At 44.2% G+C, this 20,907-nt stretch overlaps 1 long non-coding RNA gene across 1 annotated transcript in view; it reads right to left on the bottom strand.

Annotated features, from left to right (window-relative positions):
• LOC109270467 (uncharacterized) overlaps positions 1-20,181 on the bottom strand; it is a 33,319-nt gene extending 13,138 nt beyond the window's left edge. The window contains exon 1 of the long non-coding RNA XR_008419596.1: positions 20,089-20,181. This is a non-coding gene — a long non-coding RNA (uncharacterized LOC109270467). The remainder of the gene's footprint in view (positions 1-20,088) is intronic.
• Positions 20,182-20,907: the final 726 nt, after the last annotated feature.

Genomic DNA, 20,907 nt, shown 5'->3' with positions numbered 1-20,907 from the left:
ACATGGCAATAAGCCAAAAAGCCTCAGCCAGGATCTCTGAACCGTCCACTGGTGGCAAGATCCATTTTGCTGGAACTCCAGAAAGAAAGCAGTCTGCCTGAATTTGTTTAGAACAACCACAGGATTGCAAAACACACATGCTCAGATTGTGATCTCACTCCCCCTTCCTTTATTTTCCGAAGCATTTAAGTTGCTTGTTTTACGGTTTCAGTTTATCCTGTTTCTATTCCCATGCGCTGAAATAACTCTGAAGCTCCTGGTTGGTTGGTTGGTTGGTTTGTGCAGCCGAGCTGATATGGTTGGTCTTTAAAAATATCTTTTTAATGAAATTTAAATTAAAAAAAAAAAAATTCTTCTCCACCGCTAAGTGGCAGGGAGCAGAATGGAGACGAGAATGACATTACCCTTGTTGATTCCTTCTATGATGACACGGAAATGGTTCTGACCCGTCTAGTCCATACCACAACAATCTTTGTGAAGCTATCCACCTCTGTGATTCTAGCGGGAAGGGTCTGGGGTTGCCATTACATGATAAAACAGCATTCTACTTTATTTTGGGTAGTGTCACTCTGGGTTGGTGTTTTCCATTTCTGTCAGGAGTTCCTTGAGAAGGGGAATTGTGGACAGGAAGTCTGGGAATGGCTAATGATTCAATGCCGAGCTTAGGCCAGAGAATCCCAAACAGAAATGAGCTCTGTTGTCTCCTGCAGGGCCTGCTAACACCCAGATTGCTGGGCCCCACGTCCCAAGTTCTGATTCAGTAGATCCGGAAGAAGGGCCCAAGGTCGTGTACAGGCTGCTTTTAGGCAAACAGACTTGAGGGATGGAATGTAGGCAGGGGCCCATAGAGAACCCCTGGCTGAACACAGACAGGCCCATCAGGTGACCCACCTCAAAATACCCATAGACCCTAACTGACCAAGGGGCTACTTACAACCAGACACAGTTATCAAAAAAGGGGAAATCCCATACGTTGCCATACCCCCTCACTTTCCTCCTTTAGATACAGCCCCCACCCACTAGCACATTGCAGACAGCCTCTCCCTCACTGTCCTGCCCGCTGCTCCGCTTGTGGTGGACTCAAGAAACTTCTATCTCCTTTGTTCTGATTTGGGTGAATTCTTTCAGGACCCACCATCGACTTCCATCCAACTGTCACCCCACAATTGGGGGTCCCCATTCAATTGGGATGGACACCACAGGCTGTGAATTTCTAAGCAGTTCCCAGACCTCATTCACTATCAGGTCTCCAGATTCCAGCATAGTGTCTGACACAGAGAGAGTGCTCATTAAATTTTTTTAAAGCTTATTTCTTTTTGAGAGAGAGAGATTGGGGGAGGGGCAGAGAAAGAGGGAGGGAGAGAGAATCCCAAGCAGGCTCTGCACTGTCAGGACAGAGCCGATGCGCAGCTCGAACTCACAAACTATGAGATCATGACATGAGCTGACACCAAGAGTCGGACACTTAACCGACTAAGCTACCCAGGTGCCCCTAGAAAGTAGTCATTAGGGGCGCCTGGGTGGCTCGGTCGGTTAAGCGTCCGACTTTGGCTCAGGTCATGATCTTGCGGTCCGTGAGTTCGAGCCCCGCGTCGGGCTCTGTGCTGACAGCTCAGAGCCTGGAGCCTGTTTTGGGTTCTGTGTCTCCCTCTCTCTCTGCCCCTCCCCTGTTCATGATCTGTATCTCTCTGTCTCAAAAATAAATAAACGTTAAAAAAAAAATTAAAAAAAAAAGTAGTCATTAAATGCTTGTTGAGTTAATTAATGACTGAATCCTACCAGTTGATCTTAACACAGAAGCAGGTTTTCTAAAGGCCTGGGACTGCCTTCAATGGGTTGCACTGATTGTAAATCATTAAATTACTAAGATTTATATTAAAAACACAATGGAATAAGGAGAAATTAGGCAACATACTCTTTCCAGGCCTGCCCAGGTTGAACAAAAAGAGCTGGGTTTGAGGAGGACACCGAGCAAAGATGGGCCCATCACATTTGATAAGGTGTTTTACCCATAATTTGTAGTTAAGGACAGAAACCTTCCACGAGTGTCAAGCAGGTGACATGGCAACTCCCCCGTGGAGCTCCCCTCCACCCATGTACTGAATCTCATGGGGCAGGGTATAGAATGGTTCTTAGAGAAGAGTTTTTAGTGTGTTTTGTGTCTCAGGGACTCTTGTCTATGCCAGGAACAAATGGGTAACCCCTGGAGATCAGCTTCTGAGACTATTTGAAGCTGTGTGTTCATTTGTTTCAATGGCAACAAAAGGGAAAATAGAGTTTGAGTCTGGTTTGGTCACAGCCCTCCATGCTCCATGACCTTATTCTAGCTGCCCCAACTTGTCCTCTACTCTACTCTACCTCACACTTTGCCCTCTATCAACACCATTTTGCTGGGGTTTTCTAACATAGACCGTGTTGCCCTCCTGCTTCTACCTCCCAAGCATTCCCAAGTCTGGGTAACTCTGATGCTGCATTTACGACTTCACGTAGCAGCCACTTTTTACAGGAGGTCTCTTTTGGTGTATCTTCTCTGCATTTCTCATAATACCCTGTGAACATATCCATCACTCATTTAATTATCTATTGAGTTACTGTTATGTGCTAGACATCAAAGACACAAAGATGGACATGACACTTGTCCTCAAGTTCCTCATTATTTAGTAAGGGAATATGTAAACAAGATATGTAAACAAGTAACTATACTAGAAAGTACAAAGTCCTAAGATATGATTGCTATGGAAATATATAGAAAAGGCACCTAACCCTGACTTGAAGTGTTTTTTTTAAGTTTATTTATTTATTTTGAGAGAGAGAGAGAGAGAGAGAGAGAGAGAGTACAAGTTGGGGAGGGAGAGAGAGAGGGAGAAAGAAAATCTCAAGCAGGCTCCACAATGTCAACACAGAGCCTGACAGAGGGCTCAATTCCATGAACCATGAGATTATGACCTGAGACGATATCAAGAGTTGGATGCTTAACAGACTGAGCCACTGAGGTGCCCCCTGACTTGAAGTGTTAAGGAAAGCTTTCCAGATGAAGTAACATCCTAGTCAAGTCCTAAAGAGTTGAATAGAATTAGCCAAAGATATGGGAGAAGAGCATACCAGGGAGAAAAAAAGAATTTGCAAAGGTCATTTTCTGCTTATATGATTATAGACCATAGATTTTGGAGGCTGAGACTATATTTTGTTCATTGGTCCAGCCCTAACTCAAAGCACAGAACATGGCACCCAAACACATCTCTTAGAAAATGTTTGTTGAATGAATGAATGAGTAAATAAATGACTTAACCTCTGGTAAGAGGGCTGGTGAGGGTACTAATTAATCACAGAAAGTGAGGACTCTTAGAAAGTACACATTTGCTGGCTTAATGGTTCTCTATTCTAGTTCTTCTATGTTCCTTCCTGTATGCTTATCAACGGGTTAGCAGACATTATTAAAATTGCACGGACTCCCTGTGCAAGTGGATTTCATGTCCTGAGTATGATCGTTGACATGGTTTCCACGTAGCAGCAAAACGTTCCAACCCGATGCTTTGAAAACAAATGGGCAATTTCTGTCCAGATTAACGCAAACAAGGTTAGAACTGATTGTGTGTTTTAACGCTGCCCGAAATCTAGAGAAATGAAAATTTGTTTTCAGACTTAGGCTCTCTATTTTATCATAGCTGGACAAATACTCATTTTCGTTGTTGTTGGCATTGCCAGTTACCTCTCAAGGTGTATTCTGCCATTAATGGAACAGTGAAGTGTGTCCACAGCCCCCCACACCTGCTCACTCACTTTCAGGGAGCTCTGAATTTCTGAATCACCTTGGGAAAATGGAAAATGATTAACTCAAAGCAAAAAAGGTGATTTACGTTTTCTGAATGGATGATAGTGATTGAAGTGCTAATTGCTAAGAAATTTGCAGAGGAGTTCATGAAAGAACAGATAGCACCCTTGTGTTCTCAGAAGTCACTTAAATGACAGGAGCGCTACTTTGAAGAGTAGGAAAGGCAAAAAAAAAAAAAAAAAAAAAAAAGGCAGAAAGCAGTGAGTGGGGGAATTTGGATGACTTGGAGATTCCTTGTGCTATTTCTCCGTGCCGTGATCGCATATGCACTGACATCTGGATACACATAGATGCTCTCAGCAAGGACTCACGGCTACCATGGCTCATAGTGGTTCCTCACAACTGCAGGTGCACATCAGAATCATTTGCAGGGGGGCACCTGGGGGGCTCAGTCGGTTAAGTGGCCTCTTGATTTTGGCTCAGGTCATGATCTGTTTGTGAATTTGAGCCCCATATCGGGCTCTGCACAGAGGGCTTAGACCCTGCTTGGGATTCTGTGTCTTCTCTTTCTGGCCCTCCCCTGTGTATGCTGTCTCTCTTTCTTAAAGATAAATATATATATATTTTAAATAATGTATTTAAAAAAATCATTTTTAAAAAATTTTTTTTTAGGTTTATTTATTTTTGAGACAGAGAGAGAGCATGAGCAGGGGAGGGTCAGAGAGAGAGGGAGACACAGAATCTGAAACAGGCTCCAGGCTCTGAGCTGTCAGCACAGAGCCCGATGTGGGGCTCGAACTCCCGGAGTGCGAGATCATGACCTGAGCTGAAGTACCTGAGCCGAAGTCGGTCGCCCAACCGACTGAGCCACCCAGGCACCCCTAAAAAAAATTATTCTGATGCTAGAGCTTTATGCTAAGGTGTGGGATAGGACCTGACATTAGTGTATTTTTCTTTAAATTCCCAGGTAATTGTATTCAAAAACTAGGGTTGAGATTAACTGGTTGAAGTAGATTAGGAGTGCCTCAAGCCAGCTAGGGAGTGGCTCCTTGATTGACAGTCATTCCCCTCTGTGATCTCTCTGCAGGCACACTGGCTTGGAAAGGAGAAGCAAAGAGGAATAATTAAGGGTTTAATATGATCCTTTAAAAATCCCAGGCTGAAGAGGCCTTAGGAAACACAGGTTACGTACACTTTGGTTGGTATTATTACCCTCGGAATCAAAAAAATATGGAAAATGAAGAGTTAGCTGAATTTTTTGAAGTTTATTTATTTTTGAGAGAGAGCGAACACAAGTGGGGGAGGGGCAGAGAGCCAGAGGGAGACACAGACTCTGAAGCTGGCTCCAGGTGCCGAGCTGTCAGCACAGGGCGCCACTTGTGGCTCGAACCCATGAGCCATGAGATCATGACAGGAGCCAAAGTTGGACGCTTAACCAACTGAGCCACCCAGGCAGGCGCCCCTATCTTTTTAAACGATGGGACAGTGGGTTTCCGGCAAGATACTTCCAGGAGGTCTTGAAAGATGTTAAGCAAGAAACTCACTGATCAGATACAGGGATCTATAAAGTGAAATTTGATGGGAATGAAAGTGCCGGCAGGGTGGGAGGCAGAGCTAGATAGGTATCAAGAAACAAATGGCTAGAACTTTATCCGAAAAAAAAAAAAAAAAGAAATTGGAGACCTCTCAGTGACGCCTAGGAGAAAACAAGGAAGAGTTCTGGGATAATAGTCATAGGAACAAAACTCAGATTTTAGTTTAGAGAACTGAATATAATTTTAAAAGTTATTATTTTCAGTACCATCAAAACTGTTAGGGTGGGATGTATAAGGAGGACACTGCACCAGAGTTCTGCCCACTAAAGATTTCCACAGGTGTAAAGCTTTCCAACATTCATATATTCCACTCAAAGCTCTGTAAGTCTTTCAGAACCATACTATAGGACTCTTGGGAAAGTCTTCATAGAGGACATTGTCTTCATAGAGACAGTGTCTTCATAGAGGACATTCCAGTACCCATTTTAATAACACACCATCACATAGTTGGAATTTGTGCTCATCTCAACGTCACATTCAAATTCACCTATAGAAAACTCTGGTCAGTCCAACAGGACTGGGTCTCTTTCCTTGACCGTTAGCTATTCTGAGTTTCCCTTTGGCCCTTCCCTGCTGGAGCCGTTAGATTTACCAGAGCCCCAGAAGTAAGAACCACCACTGGCTCCATCCTGGAAAGCCCCCAAGTTCTGTCGCGTAAAGAAAACTGTATCTCCCTGGACCCTGGGGATCTCACAGGGCTCTGACTCCTTCAAGAGATGTGGCATCTTGTGGATGAAGCTACAAGAGGACAGCAGTCCTGAAAATAGTCACCCAACACTACCACCTGCTACGGTGTCATATCCTGCTTGGCATGGTGGGCCCAGAGGTGAGAGGGTTTTTGTTGATTATCCTTGTACCTCACACGCACACTTCCTAAAACTTGTATCTCACTGCCTAACTTAGGGCCAGAATCTCTGATTTGCAAACGGGATATTGGATCCCACAGAGTTCAAGCTTCTGCAGCAAAATTTAGCCATGTTTCAGCATCTTCCTGAGATAGTCCAACTCTGAAGCTCCCCATAGAGGTGTCAGTGTGTTTAAACTAAGGGATTTAAAACCAGGTGCTATCAGCCGATACTAGCCAAGAACCTGGTTGAAAAAGGGCCACTAAGGCTTTGAGCGTCTGCCTGTAGGTCTTCCCTTACCAGAGTTCAAAGACTTCCGCTCTGGCATCTCTTTGTCCACGGATGCCTCTTCTGGCCCCTTTTCTTTTTAGCTTGGGCCTGATATTCCTGGGTCAGGTCAGAGAAAGGGTTTGTCCTAATGGCATGGCTACCCTCAAATCTCCTATAACATCCACTAAGCCTCTGAGTTCTTTGATTCTCCAAGATTTGTGGGAAATGGCCAATGAGTGTTAGGAAAGATCCACTCAGGATATGCCCATACCTTGTTATGATGCTATGCATCCGGTGGAGCCTGTATTTGAAAATGGACAAGGTCAACCCTGATTCTTCCAGGCAGCTCTGAATCTGGGGGATCAGAATTCCTGTGCTCCTGAGGCCTTGTAAAATATGTTATTATCTAAAGAAATCAGTACTTCCGTATATTTCATATCAGCATCATCCTTTCTATCAACCCCTTGAAAGTATCAGGAGCCCCAGGATATCTTGTGAATATCACTTAAAACTGAGAGAACCCGCCAGGCAGCAAAATTGTCTTTTCCTTGTTCTTGGTAGCATCTGGGTCTGATTCTGTTTGCTCCCGAAAATTGGCTTTAAAAACTGTCTCCGGTAAGCAGTGTTGGGCATTCTCCACCTAGGTTTCGGGTTCGGGTCTCTTTTGGTGTCTCTTTAGGAAGCAATAGTCTACCCAAATGTCACTTTTATCTGAATTTTTATTCTTCCCAACGCACATGCGGTGAGGCTCAGAGCTAGTAGCTGCGATCTCTTATTCTCCTCAGGAAGTGCAATTCCCTAAATGGTCAGGAGTTTTGCATTGCTCTCAGCCTAGGAACAGTGAACCCTGCGCTCGCAGAAGGTCAACTGACTTGACCTCGGCTTGAAACCTCCTTATTAGCCTCATCTGCATTTCCTCAGGTAAAACAACCGAAGCTTTCCATCCTCTGAGGGATCGGTTTGGGACACTCTCGCAAGAGGAAATGGGACAAGCCAGCGCTTGAATATTTGTGTAGCTTTCTGCACATGGGGCGTGCTTAAGGATAGCCATGCTAACTGCCCAAATATGCTGCCTATAGGTCCGGACACGTACAGTAAGCATGCTAGAGCCGGCCCTGTGCACCCATCTACCTCTTGCAAACATCCTGCATTTGCCGTGTTCTTCTCTGACCACCACCCACTCCCACTCCTTCCCCGTCTCTCACGTATATGAGTGCTGGGAGGCTTCTGCCCTGCGGCTGCAGAATCCGAGGCCAGGATGATGGTGCAGGTGCTGGCTCTTGAGTGTCATTAAAGACTCCCTAACTAGCAACGCTGAGATCCAAATCTCTCCTCTCTTGGCAGCCTTTTCTGCTGGGCCTTTCCAGATCCGGGGGACTGAGTGCTGGAGGTTTTCTCCAGCAAGAGCCTGCTCCTGGAAGGCTGGCAACGATGCACATCCTTGGCTAATTCATTGTTTCCCAACCTTCTCCAAGTGGCCTATAACCCTGCAATACTGAAGAAAGGTTCTCTTTCGGCTACAGGTCTTTGTCCCCTTCCTTTCCACAGCGATTGAATGTCACGGGATCGTCTTTTTCTTCCTTCAGGTCCTGCCTTGCTCCCAGGCCTATGCTCTCCAGTGTTAGCAGTGGGATCCTCGAAGCTTTGCCGGGGACGCTGCACTACGTGCTCCAAAGCGTGTAGGTCGGCGGTGGGGTGAGCCATCAACACCCTAGTGGGGCCTTGTAGTTCCTATATGTTCTGGCCCTCCTTTTCCTGTTTATTTTTGCTAATGGGAAGAAACATGGGGCTATCTCTGGCCTGTCAGCCACAGTTTCTGCTGCAGCGGTCTCTTCGGAAATTACTCAGGACCTGCCCTCTAGCTATGTTTTTTCTCTCTGCTGTTTTTCTGCCGCCTTCTAAAACAAAGTTTCCACATTCAGCTTCTAAGCAGAGGCTATTCTCCTTCAATATCTGGTTAGAAAAGCGCCCTGCACAGCCTGTGGCTGCTCTCCCAAAGGCTGGCTGGAGAGTCTTCAGAATTCTGCCCCTGACGGGAGGCAGCGTTTGCCCTGGGGCCATAAGTGACCTAAGACAGCAGGTACTCAAGGCTCTCGACCGGCTTTCTTCCCCCCTCCCCCCCATCAGGCTCCCACCATTTTGCATTCTGGCAGCATCTCAGCAGTGTGTTTCTGCCACAGTTGGAAGGTGCCCTCCACCCCACCCTATTCCACCTCCACAGGGCTGGAGCAGGGCTTCCCCGAATAGTTTCAGTTTGTAGAAAGTGACAAGTCACTTTAACAAATGAGCGGCCCGCACCTCTGAGGCTTTTCAGCAAATTTTACGTGCACAAGAGTCGACATATAAGTATACAGCTCGACGAATCTTCAAAAGATGGATATCCCTGTGCAACCAGCGCTCAGATCAAAAAGCACAGTGCCATCAGAAGCCCAGAGTGCCACTCACATGCCTTCCTAGTCTCTCCAGACTTCCTAGCAGAACGGATTAGTTTTACTTGCTTGTAATCTTACACAGATGGAAACACACACGAGACGCTGTTTTGTGTCTTTTTCGTTCGGCGTTCCGTCTGCGCACTTCATCCACATGATTGCACGGGGTTATAGATCATGCATTTCATGTCTGGTGCGGTATTCTACTACGGGAACATAGCACATTTTCAAAAATCGATTTTCCTGTTTTGCTCCAGATTTCGGCCACTGCAAACAGTACTGCTGTGAACATCGTGTCGCCTGTCTTTCGCAGGGGCACTCGTCGACCTTTCAGCTCTGTGCTACCGGTTTTTCAACACGTGTCAGAATTCTCCCCTCCCCACCCTTGCCACGGTTGGCATTTTCTGTATTTTCATGTTAGCCAGCGTGGTGGGTGTGTGGTGATATCGCACGGTGGTTTCAGCTTACATTTCGTCTTGCTTGGCTTCTGTGGAAGCCTCAGGTATGAAGTTCAGGTATCTAATGAAAGAAGTCACCATAGGCGCGTGCCTGTTGTAACTTTCAAGAGACCGCAGCCTTTCATCCCCGCTTTAGAAATGACTTGTTTGCAGAGCAGAGGCTAGCTTGAAAATCCAGAGTCCTTCAGGCAGCTGCATTCTGAGGAAACACGTTGTTGGTAGCAGACCTAGACACGTTCCAAAGTATTGTGCAAGTGATGCCGTCCGGCCGGCACGCTCATTTGTTCACTCATCCACAGTCAGTGGCGAAGCCCTGTACGTGACAGGCAGTGTTCCAGGTGTTGAAAGAAATCGGGGAACAACACCCAGTGAACCCTCTTAGGAAGTTCACGTTCTTGGGTGGACAGACAGACAATAAACAAAAAGTAAAATAGCGTGTTGAGCAGTGACCAGGGCTATTGAGACAAGTAAATCAGCGAGCAGGAAGGGCCGGCACGGGTTTAAATGGGATGGTGAGGGACGGCCTCACCACGCTGACGTTTGAGCACAGCACTCACACTGACTTGGAAACAAGCAGTGTGGGTATTGGGGGAAGAAACTTCCAGGGGGATCCGCACACGCGCAAATGCCCTGAGGTACGAATATGTTTGAGGAACAGTAAAGAGGCTGTTGGGAACAGGGTGAACAAGAGATAATGGGGTGCAGAGAAGAAGGCGCCTGCGTTGGGCCTTGTGGATAATTCTGAACGCTCTGGTTTTCCCTCAGCTGTGACTGAAATGTCCTCAAAAGCTGTTCTGGTCCCACCTCTGTGAAGCCTCCCAGTATCAGATCTTCCTTCCAACTGGGCCCACTTGGTTCTCCTCCCACCACCTGGGATGGATCAGGTTAGTATCTCCTTCCTCTCACATCTTTCCTAGTAATTTAGAGGCTACGTGGCTGAGGCCACAGGAAGGAGAAAGACCAGATGGAATTTGAAGACACTAATTTTTCTGTGATAGAATGAACACAGGGTTCAAACATTCCTGAGGGAATCCAACAGGCTATAATCCCAACTAGGCCTCAGCAGAACATGAGTATTGGCAGGCACGGTAACAGTTAAAATCAAAGGCCCGTGGGGCCTATCTTTCCCATCTGCATCCTAGAAAACCAAATCCTACTTTCAAGGTCCCTCACACCCTGCCCAAGTGTCTCCTGGGGCAACTCTAAGAGGGAATCCAACATGTGCTCTCGATTCCGGCCAACGTAGCTGTGACTTTTCTGAAAGGAAATAGGAAAGCAGGGGTCTTGGCATCAGAACAGACTGATCAGGTGAGAAAAATCTAGAAAAAGTAACAGTAAATGATAAAGGGAAACGTTATCAACGTATGGTGTTGGAAAAACTTAACCACTGGGGGAAAAAGTAAACTCTTTGCTTTATAGCTAATACCCATATTAATTTCCATAAAAATACTAACTTCCAAAACAATACCATGAATAGTTTTTGTGTTTTTTTTTTTTAACGTTTATTTATTTTTGAGACAGAGAGAGACAGAGCATGAACGGGGGAGGGTCAGAGAGAGAGGGAGACACAGAATCCGAAACAGGCTCCAGGCTCCGAGCTGTCAGCACAGAGCCCGACGCAGGGCTCAAACTCACGGACCGCGAGATGGTGATCTGAGCCGAAGTCGGACGCTCAACCAACTGAGCCACCCAGGCGCCCCTGAATAGTTTTTTTTTTTTACAACATGTATAATGGGGAAAGACTTTCTCCATCATCCAAAAAATAACTCATCATCATTATATGACACTCTGTGTCAAAAACAATTCTAAAGCTTTATCTGTATTAAGTGATTTAATCCTCACAAAAGCTTATAGGTACTTATATGTACTTTTCCCATTTTCTCAATGATACTGTTGAGCCATAGAGAGGTTAAGTAATTCTCCCAAGATCCCCACAAGTAATGGTGCCAGGATTCAAAGCAAATAATTGTGACTTCAGGCTCCATATTCTAAATTACTTAACGGCAAAGGAAAATACGGAGAGATTTCAATACATGAATTAAACAGTGTATGGAAAAAAACATGCAGAGTAAAAGACAAACGGTAATAGGGAAAAATCATGCCACATACCTAACACATAAAGCATTAATATCTTACATAGAACATTTTCTCAAATGTTATTGCCCAGAACACTCATGTCCTGAATGATGCCAGAGGGTATTCTGGGGGGGGGGGGGGGGGGGCGGGGAGAGAAGAAGAAGGAAGAGGAGGAGGAGGAGAAGAAAATGTTTGATGGTCAACTAAGCTTAGGAAATGATGTGTTAAATCTGACCATGGAAGTCTTTTCCTCCCCTCAACACACCTATTAACATCTCAAAGTGCAATAAATTCCCTGAAATACAGTCTAGAAAATGTCATCTTTGTGTGTAATGAGTTCCTACAATCAGGAAGGAAAATATGAATATCCCAAAAGAAAAATGAGCACAAGAGAATAGACAATGCAAAAAAGAAAAAACAAAGTACAAACAGTTATTAGCATATGAAAACCTTGTTAATAATAATAATAAACCCCACAAACTTCTCAGGGATGATGACAGTGTAGGAGGACCCTAAGCTCACCTTGTCCCATGGTTACACCTACATAACACCTACATCAGTGTAAATAACCCAGAAAACAACCCAAACACTGGCAGAACAGACTCTCCAGAGCAAAATGTAGAGAAGAGGCCACAAAGAATTGAGATACAGTTGGGAACTAAAGGGACCCATGGGACTGTCTGCTGGAGGGAGGGATGTCACGGGCCAAGAGAAGGGGGAGGAGCATACCCCACCCCAGGCACCCCAGGCATGGGGAACCTGCATAGGGACGATGAACCACTAACATTTGGTTTTGAAAACAGAGAGGCTTAACTTCTTGAGTTCTTATAATCAGTGGGGCTTACCACCTGGAAGCTTAAAAATCAGCGGGCTTATCTCTGTGAGACCAGGGATGGTGAGAGGAAACTGAGTCCCTGTCCTTAAGGAGCAAAACAAGCGGTCCAAGAAAGATATAGCTTAGAAGAAGCAATTTGAAAAATACCTGGAGTATACGGGAGGGAGATTTACTTACCGATCTAAGAGTTTGTGTTAGAGAGGCAGGGATCCTTGGGAGACCTAAGAACAGAGGAGCTGGCAAGTGCCATTTCCCTCCCTTACCCCCAAGCCTAGATACACAGACACCCATGGGAACCAGCTTAGCACAAAAACTCTCCACCTAGTTTGCTAATGATGTGTTCTGCCCCTGTGTTCTCCTGCAGACTGGCCTCCTCCCTCCTGGCCTCAGCAGGAGTCTTCCTGGGTGACTGCAGAACCCCCTCCATAGCAGACCAGCATGAACCTTGCTGGCATCACAGCTCTGACCCTGCCTTTTTTCTATGGACCTGCCACTGAAAGGAGTCTATCCGAAGGGGTGCCATAAGCCTGGCAGTGTGCAAGCAACCTCGACAAGGGTCAGCGCCACTCCAAAATGGAGAGGGGAAGATAACCACACACACCAATCCAACTGTAGCTCCAGCATTGGACTGGGGGAAGACATGTGGTCTGACTCCAGGTCATGGCCACCAATAAAAGCTTCTCGGGGGGATAACCCAGGGAAAGCATCTAGCTCTGGCAAATGCCTTTTCTGACTCAACTCAAGCCCAAGGGGGAGGCCTCGGACTGGCCTACTGACAGCACAGGGACCAAACCCTGCCAATAGGCAAAGAGAGCCTTTGTAGATGACTGGGCTGAAGGAAAACGTGGCTCAGCCACACTAGTAGGGTGCACATAACACACACAGGAAATGCTCCTGAAGTGCCAGGCTCTGGTGAACAGGGGACACTGTACTGCAGGGCACTACAGGAACTTCTTCTTTTCATAAGGCCACTACTTTCAAAGGCAAGCGACGTAGAAACAGACACAGAGAGTGAGACAAAATGAGGAGACTGAGGACTATGTCCCAGATGAAATAACAGGACAACATCCCAAGAGAGCTAAATGAAATGGAGATAACTAATATGCCTGACAGAGAATTTAAAGTAATGGTCATAAAGATACTCAATGGACTGAGAAAATAGTGGAGAGCCTCAGTGAGACATCGACAAGGAGAGAGAAAACATAAAAAGGAACCAATCAGAGGTGAAGAACTCAATAACTGAAATGTAAAATACACTAGAGGGAATAAATAGTAGACCAGAGAAAGCAGAATGGATCAGCGACCGGGTGGAAAGCAATCAAGCTGAACAGGTGAGAGGAAAAAAATAGTAATAATAAATGAAAATAGACTAAAGGAACTCAGCAACACCATGAAGTGTAATGATAGGGATCCCAGAAGGAGAAGAGTGAGAAAAGGGGCAGAAACTTTATTTGAAGGAATAGTAGTTGAAATCTTCTAAATCTGGGGAAGGAAATAGAAATCCAGATCCAGGAAGCACAGAGAGCCCCCGACAAAATCAATTCAAGGAGGTCCACACCAAGGCACATAATAATTGTGGGGCGCCTGGGTGGCTCAGTCGGTTAAGCGTCCGACTTCAGCTCAGGTCACGATCTGGCGGTCCGTGAGTTCGAGCCCCACGTTGTGCTCTGGGCTGACGGCTCAGAGCCTGAAGCCTGCTTCGGATTCTGTGTCTCCCTCTCTCTCTGCCCCTCCCCCGTTCATGCTCTGTCTCTCTCTGTCTCAAAAATAAATAAATGTTAAAAAAATATATGACAAAGGGTAGCGATAAAAAGAGAATTTTAAAAGCAGCGAAAGAAAACAGTTACGTGGAAAGGGAATTCTCCAAGGCGATCATCTGATTTTTCAGTAGAAACTTTGCAGATCAGAAGGGAGTGGCATGATATATTCAAAGTGCTGAGAGAAAAAAAAGATCTGCAACCAAGAATACTCTATCTGTCGAGGCTATCATTTAGAAATCCAAGTATATCACTAAAGAAAGCCAAGAAACCATGAGAGAAGAGAGTGAGAGAAGAAAGAAACAGAGAAGAACTACAAAAACAACCATACGAGTAACAAAATGGCAATAAGTATGTAGCTATCAATAATTACTGTGAATGTAAAGGGACCAAGTGCTTCAATGGAAAGACATAGGGTGATAGGATGTATAAAAAAGCAAGACCCATCTACATGCTGCCTACAAGAGGCTCATTTCAGACCTAAAGACACATGCAGATGAAAAGGGAACAGACAGAAAAGCATTTACCATGCGAATGGAAGTGCAAAAGCCAGAGTAGCAATACTTACATCAGATAAAATAGACTTTAAAACAGACTGTAACAAGAGTCTTTAGTCTTTCTTTAGAAAGACAGTACATAATAATAAATGGAACGATCCAATAGGAAGATATAGACGATTATCAACATTTATGCACACAAGATGGAGGAACCCAAATAAATAAAGCAGTTAATAACAAACAAACAGAATATTATCAATAGTAATAAAATAATAGGGGACTTTAACACTCTACTTACATCAATGGATGGCTCATTCAAACAGAAAATCAACAAGGACACAGTGACTTAGGTTGAGAGGGAATAATACACCTCAACCTGATAAAGGCCATATATAAAAAACTCATAGCTAACATACTCAATGGCAAAAAACTGATCAGGAACAAGATAAGGGTGTCTACTCTGACCACTTTTATTCAATACAGTACTGGAAGTCCTAGGCATAGCACTCAGACAAGAAAAAGCAAAAAAGGCATCCAAGTTGGTAAGGAAGAAGTAAAGCCTTTACTATTTGCAGATGATATGGTACTAGACATAGAAAACCCTAATGACTCCACCAAAAAAAAAACCTTCCAAAACTGATAAATGAATTCAATAAAGTTGCAAGATACAAAATCAATATATAGAAATCCATTGCATTTATATACATTAATGATGAAATAGCAGGAAGAGAATTTAAGAAAAAAGTCCCATTTACGATGGCACCAAAAACAATATCTAGGAATAAACTTAACCAAGGAAGGGAAAGACCTGTACTCTGAGAACTATAAAAACATTGATGAAAGAAACTGAAGATGACAAAAACAAGTGGAAAGATAGTCCATGCTCGTGGGCTGGGAGAACAAATATTGTTAAAATGTCCACACAACCCAAAGCAATGTACAGACTTAATACAATCCCTGTCAAAACACCAACAGCATTTTTCACAAAATTAGAACAAATAATCCTAAAATTCGTGTGGAACCACAAAAGACCCCAAATAGCCAAAGCAATCTTGGAAAAAAAGAACAAAACTGGAGGTATCACAATCCCCGATCTCAAGATATACTACAAAACTATAGTAATCAAAAATACTATGATACTAGCTAAAAATAGACCCATAGATCAATGGAGCAGAATAGAGAATCTGGAAATAAAACCATGATGTTATGGTCAATTATCTTTGATAAAGGAGACATGAATGAGAAGTGGGAAAAAGACCATCTCTTTCCCAAATGGAGCTGGGAAAACTGGATAGCTACATGCAAAAAATGAAACTGGACCACTTACACCATACACAAAAATAAACTTGAAATGGATTAAACACCTAATTGTGAGACATGAAAAATCCTGACAAAAACCCTAGAAGAGAGCACAGACAGTAACCTCTTTGACCCTGGCCATAGCAACATTTTCCTGCATATGTCTCCTGAGGCAATGCAAACAAAAGCAAAAATAAATTATTGGGACTGCATCAAGATAAAAAGTTTCTGCACCGAAAAGGAACTAATAAACAAAACTAAAAGACACCCTGCTGAATGGAAGAAGGTATCTGTAAATGACATATCAGATAAAGGGTTAGTATCAAAAATATATAAAGAATTTATACAACTTCACACACACACACACACACACAATTTAAAAATGGGCAGAAGACGTGAACAGACATTTCTCCAAAGAAGACATACAGATGGCCAACAGACACATGAAAAGATGCACGGTATCACTAATCAGGGAGATGCGGATCAAAACCACATTGAGATATCACCTCACAGCAGTCAGAGTGGTTAAAATCAACAACACAAGAAACAACAGATATTGGTATGGATATATAGAAAGAGGAACCCTCTTGCGTTGCTGGCAGGAATGCAAAGTGGTGCAGCCACATTGGAAAACCGTATGAAGCTTCCCCCCAAAATTAAAAATAGAATGACCATATGATCCAGTAATGCCACTACTCTTTACCCAAAGAATACAAAAACACCAGTTCGAGCAGATACATGCACTCTTATGTTTATTGCAGCATTGTTTACAACAGCCAATTATGGAAGGAGCCTGAGTGTCTATTCATCCATAGAACTGACAAATAAGATGTGGTATATATATAATAGAATGTTACCCAGCCATAAAAAATGAAATCTTGCCATATGCAACAACATAGGTGGATCTAGAGGGTATAACGCCAAGTGAAATAAGTCAGAGAAAGACAAATAACGCATGATTTCACTCATGGAATTTAAGAAACAAAACAAACAAAAAAGACACAAACCAAAAAACACTCTTTAACTATGGAGAAGAAACTGATGGCCACCAGAGGGGAGGCAGGTGGGCGAATGGGTAAAAGAGGTGGAGGGGATTAAAAGCACAGTTGGCATGATGAGTATTGAGTAACGTATACAAGTGTTCAATTGCTGTATTGTTCACCTGAAACTAACATAACACTGTATATTAATTATACTAGAATTAAAATTTTTTTTAAAAAAAGCATGGAGGTACCATTTTTTTTCTCTCTCAAATGAGCAAAAATTTTAAAAAGACCTATTTTACTTAGTATTTGTGAGAGTTGGATTTTAAAATGCACCCTAGGGGCACCTGGGTGGCTCAGTCGGTTAAGAGTCTGACTTCGGCTCAGGTCATGATCTCGTGGTCTGTGAGTTCGAGCCCCGCATCGGGCTCTGTGCGGACAACTCAAAGCCTGGAGCCTGTTTCAGATTCTGTGTCTCCTTCTCTCTCTGACCCTCCCCCGTTCATGTTCTGTCTCTGTCTCAAAAATAAACATTGAAAAAAAATTTTTTTTTAAATGCACTCTAATGAAGTCAGTGAGGTTGAAAATGAGGCCAAGTTTTCTGGGGGGGAGACGTGATTTGGCATATGTATCAGAGGCCTTGAAAAAAATGTATATGATCTGACCTAGCAAAGTTTGTTTATAGGAATTGTCACAAGGAATAGACTAGTGAGCAAGGAATGTATGTCCAAGTTCATTGCAGCAGTATGTGTAGTAGCAAAATATCCATTGTTATAGGTAGATTAAAGCATGTTAATATTTTGCAGTATTCTGCCCCTCTTAAAAACAGTGACATTTATCTATTCTGTTTTCATCTAACATCCAAAATGTAAAAAAAAAAAAATCAAATTATTAATAGCTTGTAATTTGTGGGGAAAAAATAATGAAAATCATAGACATTAAAATGTTAATGGTGGTTAGTCTTCTCTAGTGGTGGGATTTGGGAGGATTTTTTTTTATCCCAATTAATTTTTTTTTTGCATTGATTACTTGTTACATTGAAAATAAGAAAGGCTAGGACCATTTTGAAACATGAAATTTTTATTATTCCGAAATGGTGACTCACAGATTGGGAAACTAAGAGGATTTCATTCTCCAACAAATATGAAGGTCTTGATTGTGCTAGTAAACTCGGCCTCAGTCTAAAAACTAACCTCGAAGTGAGGGTGAGTAGGATTCATGAGGAAGAAAAAGAAGCTTAAGAAAAAATCTGGAATCTGCAGACATAATAGATCTTTATAAAAGGGGATTTGGAGAAAAAGGGGAATTAACCTTTGCTTGGTGTAATTGCTGCACTGAAGCACAGACTTGTCAGAGGAAGAACCCAGACAGCTGAACGGTCCTTTTTGTATCAGGTGGAGAGACAAGTGCACCTGCAGAGCCACCCTCCAGCAATTTCTGAAGGGAATGGCGAATCCTTGCTCCTGAATGTGTGAAACAGGATCTGGGCCAACCCCTTCCCTTTTTTGACTAACCAAAAACGAACTCCTCATGTGAAATCTGGATCAGTGCCAACACACCCAGGGCTCGAGGTTGTCAGCCAGCTGTCGGCAACTCACACTAATTCTCTTTTCTCTTAAATGATGCAGAAATATGTTGCTTTACGCACACGGGGGGAAATGAATCAAAGGACCTAATTGGCAAATAACCTAAAACCTCCTAAAATTAGCCTTAAGACCTGGTCAGTGTTTACCCACTCATTCTGTTGCACTAATCTGTGTTGAGAGGGGAGGGGTCACATGGAGAACTATCCTCTTTACTTCTGATATGGAAGGGGACTTCCCCAGCAAATTTCCCTGGAAAGGACGGGGCATGAACACTGAGGAGGAACATGTCTGCTTTGCCACTTTCTTGCCATTAGCCAAACTCTCCAAAAGCTTACTGCCTCTCAGGACTTCTCAAGTGGGGGTCCAGGGAGAGGTGACAGGACCAGTTTGCTGTACGGGACAAGCTACTAGGACCTCCATGCCCTGAAGGGGAGGTCAAGGTTCATGGCTGCTTTCACTAGTCCCTTAAAGAATCAGTTTTGATTCTTATGCCTTCACTTGGGTGACCAAGGAGACCCTTCCTCGTACACATTTGTATTAAATGAACGTATTCGCCCACTTAGAAGCTGAGTCTTAAACCACCTGGTAGGCCAGATTTTATTTTACTCGGGGGGGGGGGGGGGGGGGAACCTTTCAAGTTCTAATGAAAAGTACAGCTTCCTGTATTTATTTAAAGTAGAATCTTTCATAAAAATATATTTTAGGGAGTAGAGTATTTGGGGAAAGTAGTATCTTTATTCTCGTTAGGAGGGAGCATTGTCCCGTGGTCAAGGTCAGAAGCACTGGAGTCTTTGTTCCTCCATCCATAAGATAGTTGGGTTGTCGTGAAAACGAAATAAAACAATGTTTTGGAAGTACACACTGCCGGCTTGGCACAGACCAATTAATGGTGGCCAGTAGTAAATACCACCACCGCTGCAGGGTCACAATCCACCTTAGCAAGCACCTTCCCAGAATTCTTTGGGATTTAGAAAGGCCGGCATTGGCAACTTTTGTTGTGGTGGTGAGCTGTTTAAAAATACTCTGCCCATCCAGAATTCCTACAGCTTGTTGTGTTACGGGGTAAATTCCTCCACTCCAACCCCATGTCCACTGACCTACGAGGCTGGGTCTTTCCCCTTCACGAACGCCTGCCAAGGGGTCAACGGGTCCAGTTTGCGAGTGCTGTTGGACTGTGGACAGAGGGCCGGCCACGTGGGGGGCAGTTCGGGAAGGCTCGGCAACTGCCCAGGTCAGGGCAAGATCACGTGGGATGATGGGGACATGTCCTGGGAGGGCGGGAGGCCCCCACGCAGCCAGGAAGGGAACCAGTGGTGGGGGTGGGGGCGGGGGGAGCAGGAAGCCTGCCTGGAGAGACCACCACTAATCTTTGTGGATATAAACGTTGAAAAAAAAATTTTTTTAAATGCACTCTAATGAAGTCGTGAGGTTGAAAACGAGGCCAAGTTTTCTGGGGGGCGGGGGAGGGGTGACGCGATTTTGGCATATGTATCAGAGGCCTTGAAAAGAATGTATATGATCTGATCTAGCAAAGTTTGTTTATAGGAATTGTCACAAGGAATAGACTAGTGAGCAAGGAATGTATGTCCAAGTTCATTGCAGCAGTATGTGTAGTAGCAAAATATCCATTGTTATAGGTAGATCTGTGATCTGTGTTGAGTGGAAATAAAACTTCTGAAAACTAACCTTTCCTTCCAGCCTTCCAGTCACAACAACGCTAGTTCTTCTGCAAAGTAGATACTTCTGCCCACTAGGGGAAAGGTCAGGAAGTGCTGGAAAGAAAGAAAACAACAGTGATTAATATTTCAAGGTTTTCTTAACTTCCGTGTAATTGTTGGGAAAGCAAGGAAAATAGAGATAACTGGGGGTGTGGCCTCCCTGGGAATTTCTCTGGATGTTATCTTATCTCTTTACCTTAAAGGTTTGTCTTTTTATTTTTAAGGCATCTCTGTACCCAACACGGGGCTCTAACTTAAACCCCTGAAATCAAGAGTCACAGGCTCCACCGACTGAGCCAGCCAGACGCCCTGGAGGATGTTAAATTAGGAAGCCAAAGAATTCCTGCGAAGCTTTGAGGGGGTGGGAGAGGTAGGGGTGAGGGTGAGGTTGGAGGGGGACAGGAGCGGCCACTGTGGCTCTCTTGCTTTCTCCATGTGCTCAGTGTCCCTCGAAAATGCCACGCTTGGCACTGGGGCCTTCCTTTTCCTCCCTGAAGCCCTTTCCAAGTCCTGGGAGAGCCAGGAAAACAGTGGCTGGGACAGCAGCTGTTTTAAGCAAGACTGAGTCTGTTAGCGGACTCCCCTGCCATCTCCTGCTAGATGCGAGGTGGGCATACTGAGCAGTGGTTAAGAACTGCTATACTTTAAGACTGGGCCTGTCTCCAGTGTTTCTCTGATTCACGGATTAAAGTGGAATTTTCCAGGAAGGCTTGATCTAGAAGGAATCCTTCTCTTGGGTCTACAAGTTCTCTTTGTGCAGCAGGAAAATCCTACCCCGTGACCATCT

The sequence above is a fragment of the Panthera pardus genome, unplaced genomic scaffold (genome assembly GCF_024362965.1).
Source record: "Panthera pardus isolate Hobbes unplaced genomic scaffold, ASM2436296v1 HiC_scaffold_6, whole genome shotgun sequence".
NCBI classification, from domain to species: domain Eukaryota; kingdom Metazoa; phylum Chordata; class Mammalia; order Carnivora; family Felidae; genus Panthera; species Panthera pardus.
Note: the sequence above shows the minus strand (reverse complement) of the source record. Positions and strands in the feature narration are given on the sequence as shown.